This window comes from Sceloporus undulatus, chromosome 4, assembly GCF_019175285.1.
Source record: "Sceloporus undulatus isolate JIND9_A2432 ecotype Alabama chromosome 4, SceUnd_v1.1, whole genome shotgun sequence".
NCBI classification, from domain to species: domain Eukaryota; kingdom Metazoa; phylum Chordata; class Lepidosauria; order Squamata; family Phrynosomatidae; genus Sceloporus; species Sceloporus undulatus.
The window spans coordinates 218,770,170-218,791,277 of NC_056525.1; positions in this window are offsets into that span (position 1 = coordinate 218,770,170).

The following is a 21,108-nucleotide window of genomic DNA, read 5'->3' on the forward strand; positions in this document are numbered from 1 at the left end:
TGTTTCACTCCTAAGAAGCCTAAATTTACATTTATATTACTGTTTTTAGCTTTTATTTTGGAGTGTCCTACATTTTTCTCGAATACCCTATGTTTTGTAGTGCCTCGTCCTCGTTCGCAGTTAGAACATCAGGTCACCCTGGACCCAAACCATATAAGGGCTTTAAAGATAAAAACCAACACTTTGTACCTTGCCCAGAAACTAATTTGTGTAGCCAAAGGAGTGATTTTAATATTGTGACTGACTGCATCTATTCCAACTCTTTAACACTAATTCTGCCCCTGGTCCCAGAGGTAGCTCCACCAGTAGGTCAAGAGAGGCAGCTGCACACAACAGACCAAAAGTTCTCTAGTCTGAGCCTCCAGCAGCTTCCAGTATGACTATACCACACTTATTCTCAATGGCGTGGACACATAAGAACCCAAGAATCACCTTGCTCAGTCAGATCAAAGCCCATCCAGTATTTCATCCTGTTTCCAGCAGTAGACATCCTTCTGTAACAGGTGACCAGAGATAGTCAGTCACTGAAGTGGAAGAGAAATGCATCTGAGGAAGTAGTCTTAAGTCTACGAAAGCTCATGCTGCCAACTTCTTTCTTTCAGTTAGTCTCAAAGGTGCTACAAGATCTCTCTACATACTGATTCTACTAACTAACACAGCTATATCTTTGAATTCTGAAAGAGAAATGCAATTTTAAAGGCTTTGACTAGAGAATGTATTGAGAACACATTGGGGAATACAATCATTATACAGTACTGCTTTAATAAAACAGTTTGAACTGTCAGCTTTGCTGACATCCAAAAAGGCATTAATGGAATACTATCATAACAAATAAAGAGATTTTTAAACACTTGCCATTACATTATGTGCTAGCTTCTTGTGAGGTGGTTGCACTTATTCATGGGGATTATGACATTTTAAGTGAAACATGGGACCACTGCCAGGTATTACATATTTTTACACAGCTGGCATCAGGATGACAGATTTTTTTTAAAAAACCTGCACCAACCACTCATCTTGTTCTTCCCTCAGAAGAGCAACCTACAGTTAGCTACAAGCCCTTCAATGAATTATCAGCGCCAGTAGTACCTGCAGCTGTGAAAAGTGATGCTTTTAGAGTCTCAAAATTTAATAAGCACAGGGTCTTCTGTTTTATTAAAATACTTCCCACCTTCAACACTGACTGCTGAGAATATATGAGAGGATAAGCTGTCCTTTGCAGTTACATATTAATTTCAAAAATTAGCTGTGTGGGTTTTAAAAACATGAATATTATCCAAGATCCTCCAGGAAGACATAGTGTAAAGATAGAACTATGCCACATTTCCTCTGCCATCCCTCCAAAACCCACATTTTACCTACTGCAGCCCTCCTTTCCTGCCGCAGCTATAGTTGTCCTTATTATACATGATATCCCTTATTTGAGGGTTGCATAGGACTGACAGGTGTCCCTTAGTAAGTATAAGGGATATCACCTATTTGAGGGTGAAAAGTTTTTCTTTTTATGAAGACTTAACAAAATGCCAGAAAATCCTGTATTTTTGGGAGGAGTAGGCCCTTCCTAAAGGCAGAAATGTGTGCATCATGTAATTTATGAATGTGAACAAGATTTTAATTTTACAGAGAAACAGGGGGCTAATTAACTTAAATCAATAATTTAACTTGGTATTTAGGTAGAACAGAAACTTGTTAAAAGCTGCTTCCTGCCTGGAAACCATGCATGTCATGAATTTTAACTGTTCCTTATTGCAGTTCTGGAAACTTGGCAACCTCAACCCCAACATGTCAATTTACTATTCCTATAGTTGGATGCACAGCAACAAGGCAATCTCTGCAACCCACTGGGCAGGGTGACCAGATATCCTAACCTCAAATGAGGACAAGACAGCACAAAATGTAGTACATTCAAGAAAAATGTAAAACATTACAAATACAAATATAAATATAAATTTATTTCCTATGGCTTATTTACACATACTGTATTTTTCTGATGAACCTGTCTTTGTTAAAACGCTTTGTTGACTTGCAATATACTTATGGAACTCTGAGCTAAAAATGGTACTTTACTGGCATCAAACCCTTGACTGAATCTACATTTTAATTATTTCTTCCATTTATCCATTTGGCTGAAATTATGAAAAAAAACTTTGCATTGTGTTCTCAAGCAGCCCAACACATTTGCTGGCCTTTTCCCCTCCCAGAAACAAATGCTCCCTGAGTCTTGTTTCCCACTGCTCTTAAGAAAAAGGAACTTTAGAAGTAGCCATCCTATTTTCCCATTGGCAGTGAGGACAGGCTACCAAATTTCTCAAAGGGGAACAGCAAATGCGGTGTTACTCAATGGGCTTCTTAGTCATGCTCAAAATGGAGGACATTCTGGAATTCCTCTTGGACAGAAGGTTGAAATGTAAGACGTGTCCTCAAAAAGGGTGACATCTGGTCACCCTGCCCTTTGGCCTCCCTTGAAGATTCTGGAGATTGACATTAGCCATGTATGCCCACCGGTAGGCACCTAGCTGGTCACTCCTGTCCCATTCCCTGCTCTCCACTACCCAGTAAATGGCTGTGTTGAAGGGGGGCTAAAACAGGGGAAAGGTAGGTTTGGGGAGGGAGTCTGGTGATTGTGCAAGACTGGTAAAGAATTCCAACCTCTGCCATGACAAAAAAGAAGTACTTATGTAGACATAGGAGTTTATCAGACGCGAGGTTTTGGACCCTCAATTCCGCTAAGGAAGTGAAATAAATGTTGCGCAATGACCCTATAACGCGATGTTCTACCACATTGCTTGCTTTTCCGTCATTCCCCCGTAACGTTATGTTAGCACTACAATTGAGCAAAAGTTGCGATTTGCGTGATGCGAAACCATGCATAGCAGAACTTTTTACTACCCCAGCGCCTTCATTTTGTCTTGAACATTTTGCATCAACATATTTGCGCATGCTCCTTGGAGGTTTTGGTGGCATCCTGACCTTTGTGCTTCCGGGGGGGGGGAGAGGGGAAAGGGGAGAAGCCCCTTCCAGTTTCCTGTTTCATGCGGGGCAGAAGAATGGGGCTGGAATGGATGACCCCTAGGGGCCCCTTCAATTCCTAGCCTCCTCGGAGTTCATGCGGGGCAGAAGAATGGGGCTGGAATGGATGACCCCTAGGGGCACCTTCAATTCCTAGCCTCCGCGGAGTTCATGCGGGGCAGAAGAATGGAGCTGGAATGGATGACCCTTTGGGGTCCCTTAAATTTGCAGCCTCCTAGGTGTTCATGCAGGACAGAGCAACCCCCCCCCTCCCCCGGGGTTGTCCTGAAAAAGGAAGGCCACCGGAAGGGAATGGGGTGAAAAAGCAGCCCAGCATCATGGGAACTTTGCAATCAGTAACTGTTGCGTTGCGGCCTACCACACCAAACCATTTCTCAACACATTCGCAAGGATAACGGGAGACAAAGGCCTGACTTCCCTTTTTCCCCGTAACGCCCAAAAAGGGGAGGAATGATGCTAAAACTACGGGAGCGTTGCGCAATGGGCTCCCATAGAAATGAATGGCATCTGGAAGAACATCACGCTTTCACATTATTGCACAACGTTGGTGACGCTAACATTGCGCGATAGGCAGGGAAAATCGCCAAAAACTTGCGTCTGATAAACTCCATACATTAGACTTACATCTGGATAAGTCACTAATACAACACCAGACACTGTTTATTTGCTGGATCACATCAGCAGCATTTACAGGAAAGAGAATGGGATGATTATAGAGCTTGGAAATGTTACTTTTTTGTACTACAACTTTCAGAATTCCCCAGGAAGCATCATGCCCAGAGTCAGAGAAACATGCTTTCACCAGAAAAATCAGATAATCCCTGACAAAGGAGCTCACTGACCTGCACCTGTTTATAGAATCACAGAATCATAGAAACATAGGCGGGGTACATACCTCCGCTTTGCGGCGTTCTGCCGCTGCCGCCAGTAGGTCCGTGGGGGAGCCGGAGCCTTCACACGGCCCGACTCCCGCGCAGACCGAAAAAGAAGCTCCAAAATGGAGCTTCTTTTTCCGTCGCGTTTGCGACGTAGCGAGGCGCCAGGGGCGCACTCGCTACGTCACAAGGGACGCGACGCATACGGACGCTCAGCGTCCGATACGCAAAGATGGTGCCGGCCATGTAGAAGGGCCGGCGCCATCTTGTACGGACGGAGTCCGTACTAGGCCCAGGGGCGTCTAAAAGAGACGCCCCTTTTTTAAAATGGGACGTCCTTCGGACGTCCCAAATGGCAGTTTAGAAAGCCCCATAGAGTTGGAAGAGACCACAAGGACCATCCAGTCCAACCCCCTGCCATGCAGGAAATCCAAATCAAAGCATCCCTGACAGATGGCCATCCAGCTTCTGCTTAAAGACCTCCAAGGAAGGAGACTCCATTACCCTCTGAGCCCTTACTGTCAGGAAATTCCTCCTAATGTTGAGGTGGAATCTCTTTTCCTGTAGCTTGCAGCCTTATCACAGGTGCTTCCTGACTGCTGAATGTTTCTCATAAAGCCTCCTGGACCGACGGAGGCATGTCCTTTCAGACCTTTGCTAGCTAAAGGCAGGTACTTCATTGTCCTGCTTGTCCACATCTTCTGTGCCTGGAATCTCTGCTGGTGGAAGGCTGGGCTGCTGAGTTTCCTGACACAGAACAGGCTCTGCTTGAGCTGTCAGAGCAGAGCTAGGACCCGGATCAGCTTCAGGTTCCTCCTCCACCTGGGGCTCAAACCCAACCTCCTCATCTTCTGAGTCCTCAGCCTGGCTGAGCATGACAATTTCAGCTGTGAGATTCTCTGAGCAAATTAAGGCACCCTAATGCTCCTTCTAAGTGTTTTAAGGATGTGCTTGGCTCAGTAAGGGAAAATCAAGAACATACTTCCGTGAGTTGCACATATTTTCAGCAAGGTTATTACAAAGTCAGCATGGCATAGTGGTCTGAGCGTTGGACTACAACTCTGGAGGCCAGGGTTCGATTCCCAGCTCAGCCATGAAACTACTGGGTGATCTTGGGCAAGTCACACTTTCTCAGCCTCATGGGAAGGCAATGTCAAACCTACTGTGAATGAATCTTGCCAAGAAAGATCCATTATAGGGCCACCACAAGTTGGAAATGACTTGAAGGCACACAATAAAAACAAGAACATTCCAGAAGCCCAACTTCAATGTTTTTTTGATAGTGATTGTTAAATTTTTTTTAGAAAATCCCTATTTTTACGAAACAGAGGACCAGAAAAGAAGACCAAAAAGTGACTGATCTTTATCGAAACAGAAAACTCCTGTAAATGGAAGCAATATTTTACAGTGTCTAGGGGTGCTATCACCATTAGTGTAATATGAGATAAATCAGAACAGTAAATGCTTTAAATGATTTATTGGCTATGGATACTCTAATAAAAAGATTGTTAAATGTTGTAAAGGACTAAACATTAATGGGAAGATATTTTAAAGACTGTTCTCACAAAAGAGAGGAAGGATAGCAATTATAAGAGAGTACTCCCTGATTATTTACCACCCTTTTACAGTCCTTCAGAGTGTCATGGGTTGCTTTTCTAGGAAATGGAACATGTACTTTTAGTCATCACTACATGGAGCAATGCCAAACATTAACACTTGGTACTGGTAAAATGGCTTTCTAATAGTATGGCATTGGCCCATATCTGAATCTGTTAACGTGTCTCGCTTGGCCCACAGAGCAAACTCTTTTACATTCAACATTTGTGAACTCCTAGTTCCCTCGTGGGGTACAAAAGGTGTTCAAGAAGAAAAGCAGCAGCGGGGGGCTTGTGTGGTAAAGTGCTTTGTGAAATTTAAGACTTAAATTGTAGGACTTAAATCTGAAGATGTAAATTCCACTACTTCCAGAAGCGGTAGTGATAGGCGCGTTCCGGACGGGCCCTATGGGGTGCCGTCGTTATGTGCGAGGGGCGGCGCTTCCTGACTCGCCTTGCCCCTCGCATGTAACTAGTATGTCAAAATGGCGGCGCTGCATACAGATGGGCGCCGCCATTTTGACGTCGCAGACGCACAGCGTCCAGACGTCACGCACCGGGAGTGGCACCGCAAGTGCGCGCCTCGCACCTTGCGGCACCTCTTCCGGGGCGCAGGAAGAAGCACCATTTTGGCGCTTCTTTCTTGCTGCGCCTGGGAACCGCACGGTTTGGCTGCTGCGGTTCCCGGATGCAGCAACCGGCAGCGGCGCGAGACCACCCATTTTGGGTGGTCTGTAACGTGCCATAGAAGAACAACCAGTGGTTGTTGTGTGTGTTGAATTCTGGGGGCCTTTCACACTACACAGCTAAAGTGCTATGATTTAATTTCTAAGGCAACTTCCTAAGTAATTCTGGAATTTGCAGTTAAGAGACGGGTGTTTAGAATTTTGAGCTAGATAACTGTCTCAGTTTTTCTCTCATCTTCCCATTTCCACCCCCTTTGCGTCAGGTTAATTTAGTTGCTGCAAACTGAGTCCAAAATGAAAAAAGCAATTTGCATGATTAACTCAATAGGGGGAGAGGAGAAGAGGGGTGGAATCTTACCTTCACAGTGGGCCCAGGCAAAAGCACATTGCTGCAGCATTTCTTAGTTTGTGTGTTCTTCCATGTTAATAACTTTTGCCATCTTGACCACATTCTGATGTTCTTTGGACATATGTTTCCTGGTTTTTGTCAGTGAAGCATTGGAGGTTATGGCATTGTGCTGCTATTATACCTCAAAGAGCCAAATGTCGTGGATTATGTTCAGGTGGCAAAATGTAACATAACTCAAGCTCTTTTCTTAGTAGCATCCTTGCATGGACAACTCATTCAAATTTCATTTAGTAACATCTACTCTATTGCCATGGTACATATTGACAGTGGCCAACTGTTTCACAATTCTAGGTTTGCTACGCCCTCACCAATTTTAAACTTGTTCTAAATTAATAGAATAGTAGCAGAAAGCCAATTCCAAAAATGGGAGAGTGTAGGAAGTGCATTTGAGATAGAAATACATCACAGACAGCCTGTGTCTCAATAAATGATTGCAAAAGTTAAGGGGCTGCCAAATAATTATAGTAAAAAAGCATTAAATGGTTTAATCTGCAGATCACATTGTGGGATCTCATGCCCAGTATATGTGATCAAATCTGCTTTCCAAAGACTCTATTCAAGAAGAATGCATTAAGAAGGACAGCATTTAAAATAGGTTCCAAACCTTGAGTCTTTGCCACTGCATGAGTGTGTAGTGGAGAGAGGGGGAAATTAAGGAATTCTTCCCCCCTCCATTAAATTTTTCTTCAGTCCCCAATTTCTAACAATTGTTATAATTACAACATCAATTAATCATTGTTAATAGCAATCAAGTTGGCTTTGATCTATAGATGTTCCTATGAATGAGAGACTCCAAGACATCCTGTCATCCACAGCCCTGCTCTGGTCTTGCAAACTCAGAGCTGTGGCTTCGTCATCTGAGTCTATTCACCTCTAGCATGGTCTTCCTTTTTTCCTACTGCCTCCCACTTTACCGATAATTATATTTTCTGTTGAGTCACATTGTCTCATGGTATGTCAAAAGTATGATAGCCTCAGTCTGGTCATTCAGGTTTCTGTGGAGAGGCCAGGCTTGATACGCAGTAAAACCTACTTATGAACTCTCCTTCAGCACCACATTTCAAACAAGTTGAATCTCTTCCTTTCAGCTTTTTACTCTCCATCTTTCATAACCAGACATACATAGAAATCAAAAATATTATCACATGGGCAAATCTGTCTTTGGTATTCAGTGTTATATCTTTACACTTGAGGATCTATCTAGTTCCTTCATTGCTGACCTTCCAAGTCCTCTTCTGATTCCTTGACTACAGTCTCCATTCTGATTAACAAATGAGACAAGGTAGAGAAAGCCTTTGTCTAATTCAATGTCTTTATCACCCACTTCAAAGTTATGTAAATCACCTTTTATTTTTATTTTCTTAATCTGTAAACCTGTTTTCCCCTTTCTTCTTTGACTTTCCTCAATAATTATTTCAAGTCTTTGTTATTTTCTGCTAGTATGGTGTCCTCTACATATTTTAAACTGTTGATATTACTTCCTCCAATTTTCACACCTCCTTCCTCTGATCCTAATCCAGTTTTTCATATGATTTGTTGTGTGTACAAATTAAACAGATGGAATGATTATAGCATTACATTGACTTAAAACATCAATTGAGCTTTTAGAAATACAACGTATGCATTCAGAAGAAAGGGCCAGGCAAAGTTAAACAAGGGAATGCAAACAGCAAATGTAAGAGTTTTAAGTGTGAATGATTTTCACTGTTTCACTTTTTGCAGTGCTAGAAATTTCAGGACTGAAGGAAAATTTCATTGGAGGACAGAATTTTTATTGAAGGGGGCAATGCCCTCATCCCCCCCCCCCCAATAGCTATACCAGGTAACAGCAATCCTATTTTGTAATGTGGGGCCTATATATCTAGCATTGCATTTTCATTTTCATAAATAGCAATTCCATGAAAATGAACTGATTAATTTTATTACTACAGTCACACAGCCTCCAATATACTACAGAGATTCCCGAGGCCAAAGACCAAGCACAAACCAATCAATACTGTATTATGTAACAATACTACACCACTAAAGGTGAAACAAAAGACAACAGTTTACTATTGAACTATTGTATACTAACTTATGTTAAAACCACAGTGGGTAGCTAATGCCCCACTGAATGCTGTTAGCATTTAATTCCCACATCCTTCACCAATAATTATGCTGATTAAATCAGATGGTGGGGTTTGCAGATCAACAACATTAGGAACAAGGGCGGGATACAGATGGGCAAAAAGGGATGTGTTCATGACATCATGAAGGTATAGCCTTCAGACGGCCCTTACCTAAATGCCACCATGAACACGCCCCCCGCACGCCCCAAGCGGGAAGAAGCGGCATTAAAAAGGTGCTGCTTTTCCCCGCTTCTTTTCTATATAGTGTGCAGCTGCGTATCTCCGTCTGTAAGCTGCTGCACCGGTACGCCAGAATTGCTACGCTGCTAATTTAAGTTGCCCATTTAAAAGCTCCATGTCTGCTGCATCGCATAATGAGACGGGGTCCTGGAACATGCGCAGTTTGCAGTCAGGCTTTAATTGCAGCGTCAGCTGCCATGCAAGTGTGGAAGCTGCAGCACAGCTGCAGCGCATTTTAAGACTCGTAACCCTAACCCTAACCCTAACCCTAGAGCTGCATGTACGCATGCGCTGCTAGAATTGTGGAAAGTTTGGAATTTAAAGTGCACCCCTACACACATTCCTGCGCCATTTTCACCTAACAATAAAAAACGCTAAAACTGTAAATATTGACATATGTACAAGGGAGGTGATGGGGGATGGCAGGGGGACAGCGGTGGCAGTGGCGACAGCTGTGGCTCTGCATTGCAGATTCAGCAAGAGCGCAGGGACTAAAGGAGAGGAGGCATCCATGATGCTGGTGACACTGGCAACGTGCAAGCGGACAAGGATGCCAACACCAGCTGATCACCAGCTGGCAGGAGACCACCTTTGTTCTTGGCCAGGGCGGGGGAAAAAGTTTAAAGGGGCTTGGGTGCTTTAAATGTGCACATATGCTTTCTGCCGCCGGTGCTGAGCCGGCAAAAGAAAAAAAAAGCCGCGTTTTTGGCCGCCCGTGAGGAAGCTGCCTCTCTCTTTGCGGTGTCCTCCGAGGCGGCGGTATGGAAGCTACGGGTCAGAAACGGCCCCAGGTGAGGCGTCTTCACTGCCCCCCATGTGGAAGCCCCATACACCTTAGCCATGCCCCCGGGGCGGGCGGTCTGGAGGCTCCGTATTCAGCAGAATACACCTCCAAGACGTCTTCCCCTGCCCGTCTGTATCCCGCCAATGTGTATCTTCCACTCTGGTTTAAACCTTGATACCAGAGGGCTGATTTATGGTGGGAGGACAGATTGCCAGTGTTGCTCAGACAAATTGGCTAGGTGCCACCTGTGTTACTTTCCAAACTGGGCCACTTGAGCATCACCAATAATAGCAATCATTCCCCTTAGTACATGTAGTATGTTTAATCTGGTAGCTGTTGGGATGAAGAGGAAGGGTAGATACATCTTTTAGGAGGAATAACTTGGCCCAGGGGCTTTCCATTCCCAGACTAACAAAGGAGTCACAGGTCAATGGCAAAGCACATCCATGCATGGTTTTTTGTGGGTTTTTCAGGCTATGTGGCCATGTTCTAGAAGAGTTTGGCGGGATACAGACCGCCCAAAAAGGGTGGTCTGCCACTGCCTCCATTTCCGCTGGCGGGAAGCCTCAGCTGCCAAACGGCGAGGCTTCCCGGTGGTGGAAAAAGAACCCTAAAAAAGTGGGTTCTTTTTTGCATCGTGCTTGCGACGCCCGAGTGCGCAAATGGCGCACTTGTGATATCGCAAGCATGATGGGATATGCGGACGCTATGCGTCCGTCACGTCAAAATGGCAGCGCTCGTGTAGACAGGGCACTGCCATTTTGACGTACTGAGTACGTACTAGGGTTAGGGAGCATCTGAAAAGGACGCTCCCAGGCAACCCTAGCACGTACTCAGTACGTGCTTTTTGGCCCATCTGGACAGGGCCTTTATTCCTTATGTTTCACCAGCATCTGTGGCTGGCATTTTCAGAGAATGCTGAAATGGAAAAGAGTGGTGTGTGTGTGTGTGTGTGTGTGTGTGTGTATGTATACTGTGTGACCCTGCATAGGGAGGAGTGATTTCCTTCCTCTGAATCTGTGTACTGTTCTGTTGTTGAGTGGCAAGGCCTCTGGATGGGAGGATATGCAAAGAGGATTTGTATCTGTTTAATTAGAGATCTATTGTCTTCTGGGAAAACCCCTGACCCTGGATGGTTTTCATTTGCATTTGCTGGGTCTTGATTTTAGTGTTTTTCAGGACTGGTAGCCAAACTTTGCTAAATTTAAGGGTTTCTTCTTTCCTATTGAAGTTGTCTTGGTGTTTGTGGATTTCAATGGCTTCCCTGTGCATTCTGATAGCTGTCGGCATACTGACCCAGTCTGCAGTGTTTCTTGATTCGTGTTTGAACACTGGGTTTGGTGGTCCCTATGTAGACTTGTCTGCAGTTGCAGGTTCTGTAATATGCAGAAACCTACCTGTGCACTTATTCAACAGATAAACTATTCTGGAATAACATGATATGATTCACTCAGAACTAGTACATATTTTGCATAATTGCTGCTGAAAGCAAACACTAATTTAAGAGAGTTTGGGCGAGGTACTTGCAATAGTCACTAACCCTTCTGGATGTGAAGTGGCCTGTTTGTTTGTTTGTTTGTTTGTTTGTCTTACGCATTTCTGAGTGCCAAAATTTTGATTCAAATCATATGAAGTAAATGTTCATTTCTTCGTTTAAGCATTTAAACTTGGTAAGTGAATGCTCACCACCTCCTGGATTCAGTAATGGTCTTACTGAGTGTGGGATAATCCCTTCTCATTCAGTGCTGACCTATATGTTCAGAAAACCCACCAACTACAGCTATAATTATTAGGTACTTAAAAAGCAGTTATGAGTGAAGGATGTATAAAACTATCCTCTAAATTTCCCTGAATCAAATTTAATAATTACCCCCCCCCCCATTGGTCTCAATTATGCTGCTTGATTCTTTCATACAGACCCTTTCACCATGTTACATTGCATGCATAGTCAGCCTGGGATTGCACCTCTTCAGATGCAGTGAAGATGGTGATGGCAATGTGAAAATGTTCACTATGGGCTCCTCCAAATGGGCAGATATGATGGGAGGTTGTTATTTTTGTTATTGTTTATTGTTGTTTTCAGGGATCCAAACAACATTTCTCTTGTCACAGGATTATTTTCTGGCAATTCTTGCTCCAGCATTTTATTCCCACCCTGGAACAGGTTTATTTTTAATAGTGAGACATATTGCAGCATATGTTCCCTTCTATCATACCCTCCAACCTTTCACTGGGACAGATATGGCCAAACAACATCAGAGTGTGTTCAAGAGTTATTAATGAGGAGGAACACACAAAACTATGGCATTCTGGGATTTGTAGTCTAGAGGCCCTGGGATGCTCCAGCTGAGAATTCAAATGTCCCTCCTTAACTGCTTGTGCTATAATTATGTAGTGTGAATGGGCCCATTCTCTGGATTTTTTTTAATTATAAAAGGCCAACATGATTACAAACATTAGACCAGTTAATTTTTAATAAAATAAAATAAAATAACCTTTATTAACAAATCAGTTTACAAAAAAGTCAGACAAAACATAAAATAAAGAAAACTAAGTTAACTACAAATATAATAAAACACATACATATGTACATGAAACCATTATCCCTTCCCCCACCTTCCCCCAAGCAATTAACTTTAAAGGCCAGTTAACTTTAAAAGTTCATGTTTCTCATCTTTTCCCACCAAAATCATGAATTAGCCCTGTAAAGTTGATTTTTCTTAGAAATACACACTCAGTAGAAAATAAGTAGCGTAGCTATTCTTGCTCCAGTGTATAACACCCCCATTTCTTGGTACTGTATGTACTAGTCTGTGAATACCAGATACTGTAACCTATATTTAAGAGGAAGGAACTGACAAAACCACCTCTAAGTATTCCTTACTAAGAAGATCCTATGAAATTAATGGGGTTACTGTAAGTCAACAGGCAACTTGAAGGCACACATATAGAGAGAGATGCACAGTGCACACACTTGCTAAAACTTCATTCAGTTTCTGTCACAGTCATTGCAATGCAAAAACTCCACAATCACAAACACATTTTATAAGCATATCTAAAATAACAGACACAATAACTAAACAAACACAACTGAACTGTTAAACAAAAATAATCATATACTACTGACTTCCCCCAACTGATGGATTTATACCACTATTACTCTAATTCTTTATATATAATAATATATTTAAGCTTCTACAATATACCAGTTCTGTTATTTTATACAACCTGAAACCATTTAATATCCCCAATACAATTGCAAGCATGCAATAAACAAATCCCAATCTTTCTTAAAATTATTCAGAGATTTTTCTTCAGTTAGCATTGTCAATTTATCCATTTCAGCAGGTTCGATTGTCTTCATTAGCCAGTCCTCTTGTGCTGGTATATCAGAGAGTACATTGAAAATTATCTGCAGTTGTATTTTGATCATCTGAGGTGAGGAAAGCAACTTGCAGAACAGGTTGCAAATGCATCTCGTTCTGCTTTCTTCAGGGGAGTTGCAAATATGGATACGATGTTATGTAAACTTGGGAGGGATGAGAACATGACTAAACCTATTATCTGATGCTGAAAAGATGTATAGACAACTATATGCTCTCATGGATCTGAAGTCTGACTATCCTAGTAACAATATAAATATTTGGCATTTTCATAATGAGGATGGCATGCTAATATTTTTCCTGTAGCTGAAATTATTCATGGTTGATTTATGTATTTTAAAGACACCACAGGAGTGACTGTCCTCTGATACCCTCTTAATTATCAGTGTAAGTCACTTGAAAACCAATGCTAGCATTAACAAGCATAATCTAATAATCCTCCTTAGGGAAAATAATATCCTTTGACAAAAATGGATATTATTCTCCATAGTGATGTATACATATATATATATATATATAATTGAGAAGAATAAAACATCTATCTTTCCCCCTGCCTCTCTCTCTCACACACAATTTTTGCCTTCCCTAAATCTGTGCTGAAAATATTGAAACTTACGTGATCTATAACGTAAATAATATAAACTTAAACTGCCTTCTTGGTGTTTGCCCTGGGGCTATGGAACTTCTAAAAGCAGAGCCCTTTTGATTCAGTTGTATTTTTGACAATTGACTGGATAGTAAGGATGTATATTGTATTTTTTTAAGGGATGTGTTTTTAAATGGATTTTTATTCAACAGTGTCTGAATTGTCCAGTGTTTGGAGGGCTACCCTTTTTGGTTTGTACTAATAGCAATATATGCAGCAGCTTGAGTGTTGGACTAGGACTCTGGGAGACCAGATTTCAAATCCCTGCTTGACCACTGAAATCCTGCAAATGATGCCAACCAAGTGACACTCTCTTAAGTTCAGAAGAAGGCAATGGAAAAATGCCTCCGAATAAATCTTGCCAAAAAAACTCTGTGATAGGTTTGCCTTATGGTCGCCATAAGATAGAAACAACTTGAAGGCACACAGTAACAAGCAGCAATTTATAGTACTGTACTAAAATACAAAGCCAAAATATATATTTCTACTGGTACAACACAATACCAGATTTTGGAAAAGCTATGATTTTTGGAAGTATGTCAAAATCATGCCTAAATCCTATACTGAGTAAGACTTATTTCCAACTAAGGCTGCATCTACACTGTAGAAATAATGCAGTTTGACACCACTTTAAGTGCTGTAGGTCCATTCGGTAAAATCCTGGGATTTGTAGTTTTACAAGATGGTGTCAAAATAGATTATTTCTACAATGAAGACACACTGTCTGTGGAAGTACATACACATCATGCATCCCTCCTGGGTTCATGGCAAAGGCAATGTTTGAACCGGGCTTGTGGCACCGGACTTTAGCCATTATGTCCTACAAGCTTGCATTATTCATGTCAATGATTCCTTTTTTTTAATGTCATGTATTTAATTACTCTCTTCTATTAATTATTACAAGAATTGCTGTCAAAGCCAATAACAATTCTGAGTAGCAACAATCTACTTGTGGCATAAGAATCAGGAAGCAAAATAGTGTGAGTCATATCTCTGGCAAGTCTATACAAGATAGGAAGAGACTGCACCTACTGCCAGAGATTTCCCAGGAGAAAGCTTTTATGCAACAGGGTGTTTTTGCATAATTAGAACCCAGTTCACATAGTGTTTACAAAGGGCAGTCAATTTGCCCAGTTTTCAGCTCCAGTCTTCTTTAGGAGCACTTAGCTTGCACAACAGAGGAGCCAGTGTGAGTAATAATAATAGTAATATTATTCTGAAAGGTCAAAACAAAAGCATGCCACACCAATTATGATTCAGAAAGTGTGGAAAGACTATGACTTCCCTGCCTACAGTATTCTCACAGCCACACCTTTTGTTTCTTGAGGACATCCTTGACCCACTTTTGAATCTCAGAAATTATGTCTTAGATTTCCAATGATGCATGAAGACTGGATGTCCACCTTCTTCAAGTAACCACATGCATTCTTCTGGAAATTTCAGAAATACTAGCTGGCACATGTCCCTGACGCATGGCTAAATTTGCTGGTTAAATAAAGTCACATATGAAGTTGCATTCTCCTTCCATTTTAATCAAAAATACCAGGAAGAAGGAAACCCAGACTGGGAAAAAGGCAGGATGAATTTGTTGTTGCTGTTGTTGTTGTTATTGTTTGTTTTCTTGCCTCATAGTGTCTCAGCCTGAGTTTGGAAATTTACTTTTCAGAAGAATGAATATGATGACATGCTGAAGTCAGTGATAGATAATGCTCTGGATCCCAAAACATCATTTCATACAGTACAGTTATGAATCACTTCAGGACATCATTACATTCATTCTGCTTAAAAGTAACTTTCTAGGATCTAGGTATCCCAGGTAATCCTAGGGGCTACATGTGGCCCATGGCTTGCACTTTGCCCACCCCTGGCTATTATTATGGTTGGGAGAAGCAAGTCATTATCATAAAACCATGAGTTTGTCCTGGTGGTTTTCAATAAGCCATTGCTAAGACTAACCACAGCTTTTACTTGTCAGATGTAACAACAAACATTTCAGTGCCCACCTTGGAGAAAGAAGGAGGATGTCCAGGCTCATTTCCATAACACTTAAATATAGTTTTATTTTTGGCAACAACACACACAGTACTGTCCACATATCCAGTGAAAGGTTTTTCCTCTTATCTTTTTAGGTGCTTCCAGATGGACAGCTTCCAGTGCTATCAGTCAAAAGGAATGTTGTAGCTATCCTGTCTTTGGTGCCATAAGGTACTGTATTTCTGTGGAAAGGAAAAAAAAATGAAAGAAGTGTCAGGGGGAAATGGAGTGATACCAATATAATATATTGTCTGGCCCCAGTGGGTTTGAAGTATGGCAGCTGCACAAGAGAACCTTCTCCAGGAAGAACCTCTTTGTTTTAATTCTTTTAGGACTCTGTCATTCCCTATTATTATTATTATTATTATTATTATGCTTTATTTATATAGCTCTGTAGATTTGCACAGCGCTGTACATACAAACAATAAAATAGATAAGAGTAAACCTGCCCATAGTGTACAGTCTAAGAAATAATAGCATAATACATATAAATAATACATAACAATACAGGAACTCCTGCTTTCTCTGTCATCACCATTATATTGATGTCACACTATTATAGTGCTATATTTCACTGTAGCTGCCATGACAATATCCTATGAAATTCTGGAATTTGTTGTATGAGTCTTGGGTTAGAGTTCCATTGATCCCCCACTCGGCCATGAAACCCACTTGGTTACCTTGGGTAAGCTATGCTCTCTTAGCCTCAGAAGAAGGCACTGGCAAACCTCCTCTGAACAAATCTTGCCAGGAAAACCCCATGATAGGTTTGCCTTAGGGTTGCTATAAGTCAGAAACGACTTGAAGGCACACAATAACAACAAAGTTTATTGAAGCCCAAGAGTTCTCTTGCTGAGAATTCTAGAGGCCCTTGCCTAAACTACAAATCCCAGAAATCCATTACAATGTTACAATAGCAATTAATTAGTGGTACAGTTTTAATATGTAAGTCCCTTTGTGTCCCAATTTTGGGGAAAAGAGGGATTATTATTATTATCACTGAATATGGTGCTATAACAGTGTACAGTAGTATGATAAAGATCTAAAATCTTTCCTACTGTCAGTCTTCCTGCCTCTGTAGGCATCCTGTTTCTTTCTACCTCAGCCATTCAACACCATTGTTGGTTCCTGTACAGATGGGATATAAAAATAAATAAATAAATAAATACATAAAATTTAGTCCATCCAAAGCAATGGGAGAGTTTTGTTGCTATGAGCCATCTCTCCCTTTCTTCTCTTCCCCACCTCAGTACTTCTGCTCCTCTTTTCCTCATGCTTCTTTATAACCCTGTCCATTCCGAATCTTTACAAGTGTACAAGCATGGTGCTTGTAAACTAGACACAACTAGTTTTGCTACCCTCATATGTTTATAATAGATAGGCAACAAAAGTATATTTGGGAGACATGCCTTTAGTTAATAAAATGAGAATGTTGCATAAGTATTTTCTGTGTGTGCTACTGGGAGGTAGATGGTTTGATGTATTTGTTGGGAACGATATGATCTGTCTCCATACTTGGCTTTTATTATGACACTGAAGAATGCAACAAAGAGGAAAGCACAAGAATAGCAACAGCGCTCCCTAGAAGCACAAGAGCTTTTAGCAGCTTTCAGCATTGTCATCCTTTTAGTTGAAATATCAATAGAAGCAACATACCTTTCCTCATCCTAAATACAAATTAAATGTTGGCTGCTGTTGTTGTTTTTTACTCACAGAAAATGGAATCACCACCACCCTAGCCAGCATGGCTAGTCCAAGAAATAATATTCAGAAGCTCTGCATTTAGGATAAAGCAAATGGCAGACAGAAGCTCTGCTATAGATTTTTTGTAGGTTTTTGGGCTATGTGGTCATGTTGTAGAAGAGTTTATTCCTGACGATAACATGCAAATCACCTCCTCTCAACCAACAGTATGTATACCCCACTCTCTTCCGTGCCAGCATTCTCTGAAGATGCCAGCCACAGCTGCTGGCAAAACGTCAGGAATAAACTCTTCTACAACATGGCCACATAGCCCCCCCAAAATCCACAAAACACTATGGATGCCAGCCATGAAAGCCTTCGACTTCACAGAAGCTCTGCTAGTGGAGTGTGGGCACATTTATCCCTGAGATACATGGAGAATTTGGTGGGCATAAATCTACTACTGGTGGTAGTCAAAATGGGACATTCTGTAGATAGATGAGTTTGGATTTCCTGGGTTCAAAGCTCCCCCATTACTCCAAGAGAAATCCCTTAGATTCAGTATCCTGATGGGTTATCAGTGGAATACTTATTGGAAGGTCAGATCTCGCATATTACCAGGCTAATGGCCAAATTTCTGGTGGAGGTGACAAGATTATGGCTTAAATTTTAATAACGATCCTGAAGTTTTATTGGAAATGTATGTTGTTGTATGTCTAATGAAGGTTGACTGACTGACAGTATCATGCAGTGGGCATAGCTAATTTTTCCCTACTGGTTTCAGATGGTGGTGAGCATGGTACATTTGTGGCTTTGACTTTTACAGATTTGATTATTTGTGGTTTCGATTAATACGTTTTCTCTAGGAATCTCTAGGTCCTCTGGCACAGTTCTGCCAGATGTTGGCCATAGAGTTGTGCTAGGGAACCTAGACGTTCTTAGAGAAAACATTTGTCAAGGCATTTGTAGGTCCTCCAGCATGATTCTATGACTAATTTCTGGCAGATGTTGATCACAGAGTTTCACTGGAGGACCTGGAGATTCCTAGAAAGATGTCCTCTTACGTAAAAAGAATACTGTTTTTTTAATTGCAGTTTTCCCACTTTCACGGGGGTCCTTCACCTCTAAGTCCAGCAAATGTGGAGGGACCACTGTAATTTAAAATTAAACATTCACTGCTAGCACACCTACTTCTCTGGCTGGCACAAGCTGGCAGAGATTTGGAAACAGTGGATAGATAATCTACCACTTTGCTCTTTGCCTCTAATTTAGCAGTGCTCTTTTCAATGATATTTTCAAAATATTATAATCAAAGGGGATAGACCTTATGGTTGTTTTAAACATGCAGTGTGATCTTACGCATGTTTACTCAGATATAAACCCCACCAATTTCACTGGGATTTACCCCCCAGTAACTGAAGTAAACCATGTGGAATCAGTTAAAACACTCTGCCTCTTCCCAGTTTTGTTTCCCCTCTTATTTAAACAGGAGACTAAACAAAGTTATATCTGAAATGAAATACCCTAAATAAACATCATGGCAATGTATTTCAAAGAATACTAATTTATGTCAGTTGGGGGGGTTAAGATACTGTACTCAACAAGGTTTAAAAATAATGAGGGGAAGGTTTCCTGTTTGTCATGTGCCCTTATTCTTTCAAGATATAAAAATGGAAAAACAACTAATCTTAAATCATGCTGCTTTGTTGTAATTTAATCTTGAATATATCCAAAGAAACGCCTTTAAAAGGGTCTTCCTTGGATATATTCAGAATTAAATCACTATGAAGTAGTGTGCGATTTAAGATTGTTTTATATTTTCTATCTTGTAAGAGAGATAGTAACACAGGACAAACTGGAATCCCCGTCCCCCCTGTTGATTATATTGTAAAACAAAAATGTGGTTTTGCCATGTCTATCGCTCGGTGTTCTGGTTATAAACCTCCTCAACTCTAAACCTCTAGTAGTAACTTTCAATCAGTTACCCTTTTAGACTAATCTCCTAATGAGTTTGTTGTGACAAACATACTGTTGTTGTTCTTGCTGTATGTCTTCAAGGAGTTTCAGACTTATGGTGACTCTAACGCAAACCTATCATGGGGCTTTCTTGGCAAGATTTCTTCAGAGGATGTTTGCCATTGCCTTCCCCTGAGGCTGAGAGCATGTGACTTGCCCAGGGTCACCTAGTGAGTTTCATGGCTGAGCTTGGAATCAAACCCTGGTCTCCAGAGTCCAACACTCAAACTACAATGCTACACTGACTCTCAAACATATAGGCCAGGTGCAATTCTGTGTTACCCAACAGGACAGCCTAATAGAACTTTTAGTATATGATATGGGGTAGTCCAGTATTTATTGGGTCATCATCATGGGAAGATGCACAGTTCCATTGAAAGAGTGTAAGTTTTCAACATTTCCATGATGGAGCTTCTTGTCTTTCCACCTAAGCCCTCCCTCCAATACTCCTTTTCTGTTCCTGTTGACGACATCTCTATTCGACTGGTCAGGAAGCCCGCAGTTTTGGCTTCATGTTTTATTCTTCTCTGTCGTGTATCCCCCAGATCCAGGCCACGGCCAAGGCCTGTAGATTTTTTCTCTACAATATTGCTAAAATCCGTCCATTTCTCTCGGCCCTTACTGCCAAGACTCTGGTCCACGCCTTGGTGGTCTCACGACTAAATTATTGTAACCTCCTTCTGGTAGGGCTTCGTCTCTCTCACATCTGTCCTTTAATTTCTGTCCAGCATTCAGTGGCACACATTATCACATCCGCTCACTGTTCTGACCATGTTTTTCCTCTATTATCATCCTTTCACTGGCTCCCCTTCCTCTTCCGTATTCAGTATAAGTTTCTGTTGTTGACTTTTAAAGCCCTGCATGGGCTGGCCCCTCTTTATTTATCTGAACTTCTTTTTCCTCACCTTCCCACTTGTGCCCTCTGTTCTGGTAGTCAAGGTCTGCTATCCCAGCCCAGGATTTTCTCTGCTCCGTCCCGGATTCATCCCTTTTCACTTGCTGCCCCTCACTCCTGGAACCTCCTTTCCCCAAGAACACTTCTTTAACCAGTTTCAAAACTGAGTTGAAGACCATCCTGTTCAGAGAAGCATTCCCAGGCATTGTGTGACTATTATTTGTTACTTGATGTTTTTAATTTGTTGTCTGCTTTACTTTATTGTACCCTTTCCTGTACTGTGATGTATGATTTATATGTATTATGCTATTAGTTCTTAGATTGTACGCCATGGGCAGATTTACTTTATCTACTTTATTGTTTGTATGTACAGCGCCGTGCAAATCTACAGTGCTATATAAATAAAGCATAATCATCATCATCATCCATCTTTAATTTTTGTTTGAATGCAAGACCCAGTAAATTTTCAGAACAGCAAAACACCTACATTGTCGTCCAAAGAGTTCACAAGATACAATTCTGCATGTAAAAAACAGTATTAATATTCCAGGTGCACAGGACAGAACAGCCGTGAGCCCCTCTGTGTCTTTGGAAACAGTGGATTAGCCAGAAACATACCTTTTCCTGAGGAATAAATTACATGGGATAGCTCCCCGGATGTAAACTAATTGAGTCATTTGTTTAGCCTATAAATTGAAAACAGAATAAGCGTGGTGAATCTTAA